At 41.1% G+C, this 11027-nt stretch overlaps 1 pseudogene; it reads right to left on the bottom strand.

Annotated features, from left to right (window-relative positions):
* Window positions 1–8643: 8643 nt before the first annotated feature.
* LOC101569657 lies at window positions 8644–10545 on the bottom strand (annotated as a pseudogene).
* Between the last annotated feature and the right edge of the window lie 482 nt (window positions 10546–11027).

The following is an 11027-nucleotide window of genomic DNA, read 5'->3' as shown; positions in this document are numbered from 1 at the left end:
TACTGCCATCTTTCCACTGTGAACCTCTGAAAGGAAAAGCTCTAACAGCCTCTAAAGCTGCTGGCAACAATCCTCAGATGGGCCTCCCACACCCAGCACCACACTAGATCAATTCAGCTGGGGGTAACAAGTTGGTCACCAGTTAGAAATTCACTATCACTACACTCTGACAATTTATTTATTGTTTCAATCTTTTATTTATTTATTTGATACAGTGTCTTGCTCCACAGATAGGACTCATAGTAATCCTCCTGTCTCAGCCTCCCCAGTGCTAGGATTATATGCCTGTGCCACCACATCTGGTTTCGGTGTCCAGCTCAGTGCCTTGGGCTGACACAGCATGAGGTGCTAGGGATCGAACCCAGGTCCTTGTGCTTGTCAGACAGGCATGTAGACCACCAAGCTATCTCCCCAGCCCCACTTTGCAAATTTAGTATCAGGAGGCACAAGAGTATCTAATGACTAATTGAAATTATCCAGGCTTTTCTCAAGACTGAGGTAGCTTGACTGCTTTAGGCACTCTGGCTGTGTCCTGCCCTCACACGTGACCAATTTCCAGCTTCATCCACTGCCAACAAAGCAGGTGTGACAAGAACAAGGGGCTGGGAGGATATGAAATCACCAAAAGAACCCAACTAGTTTATCCTCATAAATGATTTGTAAATATATCCAGCCCAAGGTTCAAGACATCCATACAGCCCTGTATAGTTAATAATGTAGTCCCAAAAGATCAGAAACTTTCAACATTACTATGTAAATCTTAGCAGTACTTTTCAAAATTTCATTGTGCAGTGCTCCAGTATGTAAAGAAAGATGTGATCATGTCTCCCTACTACACTTTTATAAGTCTGATCTTCCCAAGAAAATCCCACTTCAGTCATCTCTTATTCACGACATTACTTTTTGGTAGTACAAACTTGCTAGGAGCAAGTCATCAAGGTACTGCAACAGAAGTATTTCTGGATTTTCTTTACTAAATAATATGAAATCTTTGGACAAAGCTTCCCTAAATATAGAAAAATTCTTAAATCTTTGAGGGAGTCTTGCCTCAGTTAGTTGACATTTCTGTCCCCTCTCTGGATCCTCCCATTCAAACACAAATAGTTCTTGCAACAGAACAATGGAATATGGAAAAAAGCATGCTTCAAATCCAACCAGCATGGTAGCTGAATTTGAATGGGTGGAAGGAAACTAAGAAGAGTGTAAAGGTTAGGTGCAGTAGGGTGGAGAGTAACAATTAAGGCATTGACAATTTACAAGTTCTGAACAGGATGATATTCATTTGTCCTGGGCTTCAGGACAGGCAAGAAAGATGTATTCCAGGGAGGCTGACATTTCCTCAGTACTGCCTTCAGCAGCCTTTGAATATGGGATTTAATTTCTTTTCTAGCTTCCATAGTCACTGGGTACTGTGTCAAGCAGACTTGGCCTCCCACCAACCCCATTATCACTGGGGGCACACGAATTGCCAGACCTGGAGAATTCTCTTCCACCCAGACTTTTGGAAAACACTAAGTCCAAGGAAGGAGGGTAGATTGTCTTGCATCAGTGGAATCTAGGTGGTGATAATGCTCCTGCATAGTCAAGGTAACAGAACATGGGCCTCAGGGGAGGATTCTTCTCCCATGGTTAAAACAGTTTCCTGTGGAGCAAACAAAACTTGTGCCCTAAGTTTACAGAGAAGATCTCAGCCAAGAGGGAGAAGGGGCAGTCAGACATAAGCAGAAAGGAGTGGCTAACAATATCCCACCCCACATAGGTCCTGCTTTACCTTGGTCTTAACCACCCAGCAGATAGGTATAAAAATGAAATATAAGAAATAAAGCCATGCTGTTATGTTGAGCTGCAGGGGACTCAGGTCAACAATTTCTGACATTGCCAGTCAAGCAGAAGACCCAATACTATTATGGATTACTGAACTCTTTTAGATTATTTTGCTGAGTTTACACACCTATAATATTCAAATAACAGAACTTAACAAAAAAAGGGTATACAGATGAATGTCTATTTTGTATCTGTGTATTCAAAGTGGTTAGGATAGATATATAGTTACATTCTCTTAATGAATAGAGTGATTTGTTATAATGGTGTTTGTAGATAGGATATCATGGTTGCATCTTGTACAGCAATTAACCACTGCGAGGAAAGTATGCAATGTGTTAATTATTGAAACTGTCCCACCAATTTGATTTGAAACTGTCTCATTGCTATTTGTTTATCAATAAAATTATGGGAAAAAATATCCCACCCCAAAAGAATAGATGGAAGTCTGACCCATTGCCCCTTGAACATGCACCACCTAGCTCAAAAGTGGAGCCACGGGCTGAGCAACTACTAACACAAGTCCACATTGCTATCTGTCAAAAATCTAACAGGCTTTGCCCCTACATTGGCAGTTAACGTGGACTTCCTGGCTCTGGGAGACAAACACTTGTGACCTTGTCAATCTGAAACCTCCTCTGATTCCATCACAAACACTTCCTTTCATTCTCTTCTCTTTTTTCTAGCAGCTTTGTACTTTCTCATTTGAAACATCCCTTGCAATAGGTACACTGGTCTGGATCTACGGGGCATGACAACTTCCCCTCTGTTTGTCTTTTTTTTCCTTTTTCCCTAGATCCTGACTGACCCTTCTTCTTGTGTGCTGCCATCATCACTTTTCTTTTTTCTTATCTGTATTTCCATTTTGCATCCTCCATATTATGAAGCACTTTCTGGGCAATTTCTATTAACTGAGACAGATTCATTTCTGCAAAACCTTCTTTTTTCTTTCTTTCTTTATTTTTCTTTATCTTTCTCTCTTTCTTTATTTTTTGGCAGAACCAGGAATTGAACTTAGGCCCTTGCTCTTGCCAGGCAAGTGCTTATTCTACTGAGCTATCTCCCTGGTCCCTCTGCAAAGCCTTCTAACTTATGCAGACTGCAGATATCAGGGGCCAATTGAGCAACAGATGCCATATCAATAGTGTGAGTGTTCTTGGGCACCTCCGGGTCATATGGGATATATGTCCAATATGCCTTCACAAGGTGCTTGAGAAATGAGGTGGGGCTTTCAATTACTCCCTGATATATCTCTGTCATCTTAAGGAAGGTAGTGGATGATGAGCAGCAGAAAGAAGCTCTTTCTTCAGAGCATAGTGATGCTCCTTCAAAGCATTCATCCTTTCCTCAGTGTTGTAATTCCAGTTAAGAATGTCTCAAGGTAGAAGGTAAGCCACTGCTACTTCTTTGTCCTGGGCAGTTCCCCCTGCATCTAATCTTACTTGTTCCTCAGCCACCTTTCAATCCTATCCCTTTCCTCTGAGATGAATAAGGTTGACATAATCTGTTTGCATTTATTCCAAGTGGGGTGATGAGTCTTAAACACTGAATCAAGCAATGTGATCAAGATCAGAGGTGCCTCCAAAAAGAGAGGATTCTGTGTTTTCCAATTATATAAATCACTGGTGGTTAAGGGGTCACATACCAGGGTAGACTGAGGGTTCCTCTCTGGTCCCACTACAGCCAATTGCTGCAGGAGTAAGACAAGAACTGGACCTGAAGAAGAGACTGTGCAGTCCAAATCAGCCATAGGTTTAGTGAGGAACTTTTTTTTGGGGGGAAGGGCGGTACTGGGGGTTGAACTTAGGACCTTGTACTTGTCAGGTAAACACTTATTCTACTGAGCTATCTCCCCAGCACAGCCATATGTTTAAAGAAAGGCTGTTGGTGGCAGTGGGAGAGATGGGAAGCCATACATCCAGCGCCACAGCAGTGTACCCCTCCTGGCGGCAGCGTTGGAAGAGGGGGTGCCTGCTAAGGTGGGTGAAGGAGAGCAAGCAGCAGATTTGGCAGAAAAATCAGGATAGGGCAATGGTGGAGCTGGGAGGCAAGGAGCTGGATTGTCTTCCTCAGGCACCAGGGCAAAATGGGCTTTTGCTCTGTAGGGTCTTCCTTAATTACCGAAACTCAGTCAGGGAATCCATAAGCATGCACTATAAGCCTCTGAGGTATCACCCAAACCACATACAGCCAGGAACCCATATATAGAGAAACTGATTCATAATGCCTTGTTTCCCAGGAACAATCTCCTATACCCTACTGGTTATGTGAGCATTCCCTCTTATGCCATCCCACACCAAAAGAAGACCACTATAGTTCCCAGGGTGTGTGAAGCTTTCCCCTCTCATCTTTACCCTGTAGTCCCCTTTAAATTTATGAAAGTTCTTGACCATACATTCCAGTAGAGTTGGCTTGCTGTTGTCTGCTGCCATAGCAGTTAGCTAGTGCATTTGATCTCTTGACCCACATAAGTAAGAAACCAAGGCCAACAAAGTTGAAAACAATTGTCATAGTTGTGGTGATCTATAAGAGTCAAGCCAGGTCTGGATCCCTCTGGGCCTCTAGGAGGATAATGTAGAGGGGTAGAAAAGGCAGGAGCAGGACTGCCACCAGTCTGCTAGTCCAGGTGACAAATTCAGGCATGATCAGAAAACATGGGTACTTTGGGGAAACACAAAAGAAACGTAATAAACTAAAGTTGGGAACTATCAATTGTTTCCCACTGTCAGTTTAAGGTATTTTCAATACTAGGACTGACCAAATCCAAAGCAAATTCAAAGAAAAGCCAGCCAAATTCTTTGCCATGCCAAGATCAAATGGCTGCCACAACAGAGAGCCTAGGCCCATGTCAGCCTAGAAGGAAAAACAAGTTTCTAACCAAATGTGAAGACAAATTAGGAGTCCAATTTTAAATCTAACCTAGGTTGGAGAGTAGAGCTTCATTGTCCCACTTTGCAGCCATGACACCCTGCCTCACAGTTGTCCCCAGGTGGCCAGCTGAAATCAGGGTACCCTGTTGCCCGAAGAGCAGCCACAAGACTCAGAGGCACAGAGTTCCCTCGAGCAAGGGTCTTCCTCCTGAGCCAGTTTCACTGTGGCCTCAAGAAAATGTGGCAGAATTCAATGAGAGAGAAACACTCACAAGAGACTGAAAACATAGGAACAAAGAAACTTTATGGAAAGCTGGCAACTGATACCCTGACACCAAGTCAGGAAAACAAAACGTCAGCACTTGTTTGGACTTTACCTCCAGGTTATATACTATTCAAGTTTCCATAGTAACCACATTACCACATATTCTCATTCTTAAGAATTTTACAAGAAGGGCTGGCCAAAAAGCTCAGCAGATTAAAGTGCCTGCAAGCAGGTGCAGGGGCTGGGGGTTTGATTCCTTGGCCTAGCATGCTGGCCCCACCCCCGGGGTGCTCTGAGACAGCAATTGAGGCTGGGTGTGGTGGTATATGCCTGTAATCCCAGCTCTTGAGAGGCTGTAAACAGGCAGATCACTATGAGTCCAATCTAGTAGTGAGACCCTGCACACCCTGTAGACCCTTCCCTAAAATACAAAAAAAAAAAAAAAAAAAAAGAATTTTACAAGAATGCCACATAATTGTCAGAAGGTTTGCATTTTCCAGACACAGTTAGCCACCTGTCAGTCATGAGGACATTGTGGTTTAACATTTGACCTACTTCCCAATTTGTTCTATTTGTTCCTAATTTTATGACCTTGTTTTTCTCTTAATGGGTTTATGGTCAGCTACATGGGAGAGGGTAAGGGAGTGAGTTCTTCTACAGTTTAAGTGAACTTAAGTGACTTTTTAAAATGGAGTTGCACAAAGAAAATAGAATCTCCTGTGCCTTAGTAGCAGGTCCATGATGCAGGTCATTCCAGGCCCATCTCAATTAAGTCCTTCCCAGCCCACGGATACTGATCATGTAGATACTCCAAGACTTCAGGGATGTAATGTCCGAACTAAGCTGCTGTCCATACTGCTTGTCACCCCCATTTGCCCTTCTCAGCCAAATTAGGATTCATAGTGCTGCAGCTGTTCAGTCTGTCTGTTCTACCCACAAGTGTCAGCTTTCCTTCCTGACCTGGGGCTTTGGCCTGCAAGCAGAGTTTCGGCTATGATTCCCATCTTGATCCAACTAGCCTTTTTACTCCTGGCTGTATATTCCTAAAACAGCTAAAACTGTAGGAAAAATGATAGCAAGGAGGTGGTATACTGGATATGCCTCATCACTGAGAACTAGTTTGAAAATTTCTACAAGCTTTATGTTAGTTGTTTAAAACAGCCACTATTAAAAAGTAAACTGTATGAACACATAATTCAAAATTTTTTTCCTCATTTTCCTTCATCCCAGTTGTTCCTTCCCTTTGAATAGTTTCTTTCCTTTCATAGTATCCATGGTACCTTTCAGATCCTATTTATTCTTCCGGGTTCTTACACTAGAAAGATAATATGTTTACACATGTGGGTCTGATTTATATCACTTATGAAATATATATGTATATATGACATATGATAGTTTGGATAATTGTACTACTAATTTCTACTAGACTATTAAAAGGAGCACTTGATGCTTAAATATTTTTCTCTCTCTCTTTTTAAATTTTTTACCAATCTTATAGGCTTATTTCTGGTAATCTGAAAAGCTAATTTGAGGACAATATGCAAAATGACAACCATTATTAAATTTTTATCATTTTGTTTAGTGAAATTCTGTATTGTTTCTAATTGGTTTTTTTCTACTATTTTTTGCATTCTCTTTTTAAAATTTTTAAATTCTACATTGAAGCAAAGGTCATATACCATGTTCATGCTTTGCAATATTGTTTACATACCAATAATCCCCAAACTGACCTACACATTGAATGACAATATGATGAATAAAAACAAAGGTTGAGGTCTTAAAATTTCTGATTTTTGCCAGGCATGACAGCACACTATTATAGTCCAAGTATGTAGGAAGCTGAAGCAAGAGAATTTCAAGTTTGAGCCCGGTGAGACTGTGTCTCAAAATTTAAAAACTGTTGGACCCTAGGTCAGTGGTGACAAACTTATGACACATGTGCCTCAGTGTGCACACAAAGCTCTCTCTGTTGGCATGCAGGCCATATCACCAGCCAAGGTTGACAAATTATCAGCATGCACACAATAGCAAGGATCACATTAACTGTGCAAATGTATACCAAATGCAAACTTTTACCTTTCAGTAAAAAGTTGTTTATATCATTAAAAGCTCTGCTATTGATCTTATCTTAGGTCAAAAGATGTTAATATATGAACTGATTTTTCTAAATGATAACCTCAGTATTCAAGTTTAATAAAAGTGTTTGCACTTTGCAATAAACATGTGGATTTTGGGTTGTGGCCTGGGCTCTCAGTCTTTAAAAGATTTTCCGTCACTAGTACAGTTTTCTTACATGAATATACTTTTGACTTGTTTCTTCATATTGAGGTTTTTGTACAGAATGCATAGTTAGGTCTTACTTAACTTGAAGAGTTTCTCGAATTTCTCCCTTGTCACATAATTTAGTTGTTGATATGGCTGAAATTAGGTGTATGTCCGTGTGTGTGTGTGTGTGTGTGTGTGTGACCAGTCTTCTTTTTTGCTGTGTCCCTCAGTTCCCACTTTCCTACTTGTTATGGGCTAATTCAATGTTTTTAAATTTCTTTTCAAAATTTTAGCTATTGAATTTTTAGCTATTTCTCCTTGCATTATTTTTGGGTTAATGTAGTACACATCACAATTATGTTTAACTTTCTCATCCTACTTATGATTAGTATTTAACTTCATATAAATCTTTTTTTTGACATTTTAAACATAAGCTTTATTTTAAACTTAAATGTTAAAAGTAAACATTTTGCTTTACAAATTTCAAGTTACTTAAAACAATTAAGTAGGAACATATTTTTCATTCAAAATGATAACATCTGTAGAATACATGTTGGTGTTGGCCAAAATTAAAATAAAAAAAAATTTTTTTGTAGAGTGGCTCCATCATTTTACAAGCCCATCAAAAATAAGTGACAGTTCCAGCTTCTCAGCATCATCACCAGCATTTGCAATGCCACTGATTTGTATTTTAGCCTTTCCAAGGGCAATGTGATAATTCTTAATGGGTTCTTAACTTGCATTTTGTGAATGGTTAATCATGACCATTGACACTAAAAACATTACTATTGTATATATGATTCCTCAACAATTATTGATATATAGGTTAAGCAAGTCTTTAACATAATATCCCAGATAACTTTTTCAAATATAAAACATTTATACCAGCAAGGAAATTATAAAAAAGTATGTCAATTATACCGAAGGACTTGAAGACTATTTAGATATAGACTGTTATACCCTGTCAAAATTGACTCCATTTTGTTACCCTTCTAACCTCGCCGAGTTCCTGTTCCATATGTGCCTACCCCTCCCAACTCCTTACCCCTGTGACCCAAGTCTTATGACATCTGTACCCCAAACTTTGTTATCTTAATGAACTCTGTGTGACTGCCAACTCAGCACCCCCACCCAACAGGACCACCCAATGAACTAATGACCCGCTGTACCCCATGATTGCCAACTCAGCGCCCCACCCAAAAGGTCCAAACAATGAACTAATGACCCTGCCACTTCTTCCTTTCCACCCCTTCCCTGTTTTTGTGGTTTTCAAGCTTAAATACTGACCCTTGTCAGTGCTCAGCGCACCTCTTTGCACTCTTGCATAGAGACCGCCGCAGGGTACCTGCTAAAATAAAGCGCTTCTTTTAACTTTTGGACTTGCCTCGTTGTCATTTGATTTTTGAGCTACAACATGGACAGAATTGTTTCACTTTAGGAAACATACATAGTCATATACAGAATATATCCATTCTTCTTATTTTTTTTTAACTTTGCTACCATTTGCGTTTTGGTGTTTTTTTTTGGGGGGTGGTTACTAGGAATCAAACTCAGAACCTTATGCTTGCCAGGCAGGCACTTGTGCCACCGAGCTATATCCCCAGTTCCCCATCCATTCTTAGTTTTTTCACACAGCCAACTACATGTTTGCAAATGTCACTCTTATCAACTGAAAAAAACACACATATATTTTTTAAAAGCCTCTGAAGACATGCTGGGGTATAATGCGCATCTCTTCAGAGCAGAGCTTTCCACAGGTCACCTCTGTCCAGCCAGCTCCCAGGGACCGATGGACTGTGCCTACCCTCAGGAAGACAGGATGGTCTTGTTAATGATTTCCACAGCCTCCTGGATCTCATCCTCTTTGGTCACGAGCAGAGGGGCCAGCCTGATGATGCGGTCATGGGTGGGCTTAGCCAGAAGCTGTTATCGCGCAGCCACAGACATACCTTCCAAGCATCATAAGCTCTGGTTTCTCTAATAACAATAGCATTTAACAGTCCTTTTCCTCTTACAGCAGTTACAATGTCAGAGGGCAGCTTCATGAGTTCATTTCTCAAGACAGTACCCATTTTCTCTGCATTTTCTTTTTTTTTTAATTTAATTTTTATTTATTTGTGTGTGTGTGTGTGTGTGTGTGTGTGGCCAGCTCAGCCCACCAGGGGGCAGGGCTGGCTGGCATGTGGTGCTGGGGGATTGAACCATGGTTCCTGTGCTTTGCTAAGCTTGTTCCAAGTAGGTGCTCTAGACCACTGAGCCATCTCACCAGCCCCCTCTGCATTTTCATTAAGCTTTTCTTCTTCCAAAACCTCTAGGGCTGCAATAGCCACGTGACAGCCCAGTGGATTGCCACCGTACGTGGACCCATGCTCCCCGGGCTTAATGGTCAGCATTATGTCATCATCACATAGCACTGTGGACACAAGGTATATATAAGCCCCCAGAAAGGGCCTTTCCAAGAAGAACTATGTCAGGCCTAACATTTTCATGATTTACAGCCAGCCATTTACCAGTTCTGGCCAATCCTGTCTGTATTTCATCAGCAATAAACAGGACCTCATGCCTCGTGTAGAGTTCTTGAACTCCCACGACGTACCCTGGGTCAGGAACAACAATGCCTGCTTCACCCTGAATTGGTTCTACCATGAAGGCAGCAACGTTTGGATCCTGCAGAGCACACTCAAGTGCAGGCAGATCATTATATGGGATGATTTCAAAACCTGGCATGAAGGGCCCAAACCCTTCATAACTGCTCGGGTCTGTGGAACTGGAGATGGCAGACAAGGTTCTACCCCAAAAGTTTTCAGCTGCAAAAACAATCTTTGCTTTGTATCTCGGAATGTCCTTCACAGTGTAGCTCCACCGCTGCGCAAGTTTACAGGCAGTCTCGCCAGCCTCCACTCCTGTGTTCATAGGAAGAACTTTTTGATACTTGAAAAGCTTAGTAATGTACTCCTTGTATTCACCAAGTATGTCATTATAGAAAGCCTGGGATGTTAAGGTCAGCTTGTCCACCTGACTCTTCAGAGCATTCACAATCTTGGGGTGACAGTGCCCTTGGCTGACAGCACTGTAAGCACTCAGGAAGTCAAAATATTTTCTGCCTTCTACATCCCACACATAGACACCTTTCCCTCTCTCCAGAGCCACAGGTAACGGGTGGTAATTGTGTGCACCATATTTAGATTCCCTTTCAAAAATGGCATCAGAGGATGGGGGGCCTTGGACTGTCTTCTTAGTTGCAATGGATGTGGCACAAGTCATCGAAGAATGAACTCCACAGCAAGGTACAAACGCTTATAAACGTGCTAGTTTGGAAAACATTGTGTCCTTTGAGCAAAATGAACAAACAAATCACAGGTCAACTCTTCCTTCTTCCACCGTCCAGATTAGAGTATAGATTTTTCACTGGAGATCCAGGGACAATCCTCGAGGGTCCAATAACTCGCCCAGAACCTCTGGAGATTCAAGGTGGCAACTTGCAGAGCCAACTTCATATAAATCTTAAAAACCCTGCAACCACATAGATCCATTTACCCTCTCCCAATTCATTTATGTTCATTGTCACATGTATTGCATTAATACACACACAAAATGTTAATGATGTACAATAAATATTTTTACTTAATCCAGATATAAAATAATTCAGACATTTAAATAGTTTTTTTTATTTCAATTGCTTTATCTCATTTCTACTTTTCAATGATATTGCTAGATACACAGTTCTGGGCTAACACTTGTTTTCCTTTTCCATTTTAAAAATTGTCTTTTAGATAGTGTTATCACCCTGCTACACCCTAAGACCT

This window comes from Octodon degus, unplaced genomic scaffold, assembly GCF_000260255.1.
Source record: "Octodon degus isolate 3935 unplaced genomic scaffold, OctDeg1.0 scaffold00003, whole genome shotgun sequence".
In the NCBI taxonomy this organism is placed as follows: domain Eukaryota; kingdom Metazoa; phylum Chordata; class Mammalia; order Rodentia; family Octodontidae; genus Octodon; species Octodon degus.
Note: the sequence above shows the minus strand (reverse complement) of the source record. Positions and strands in the feature narration are given on the sequence as shown.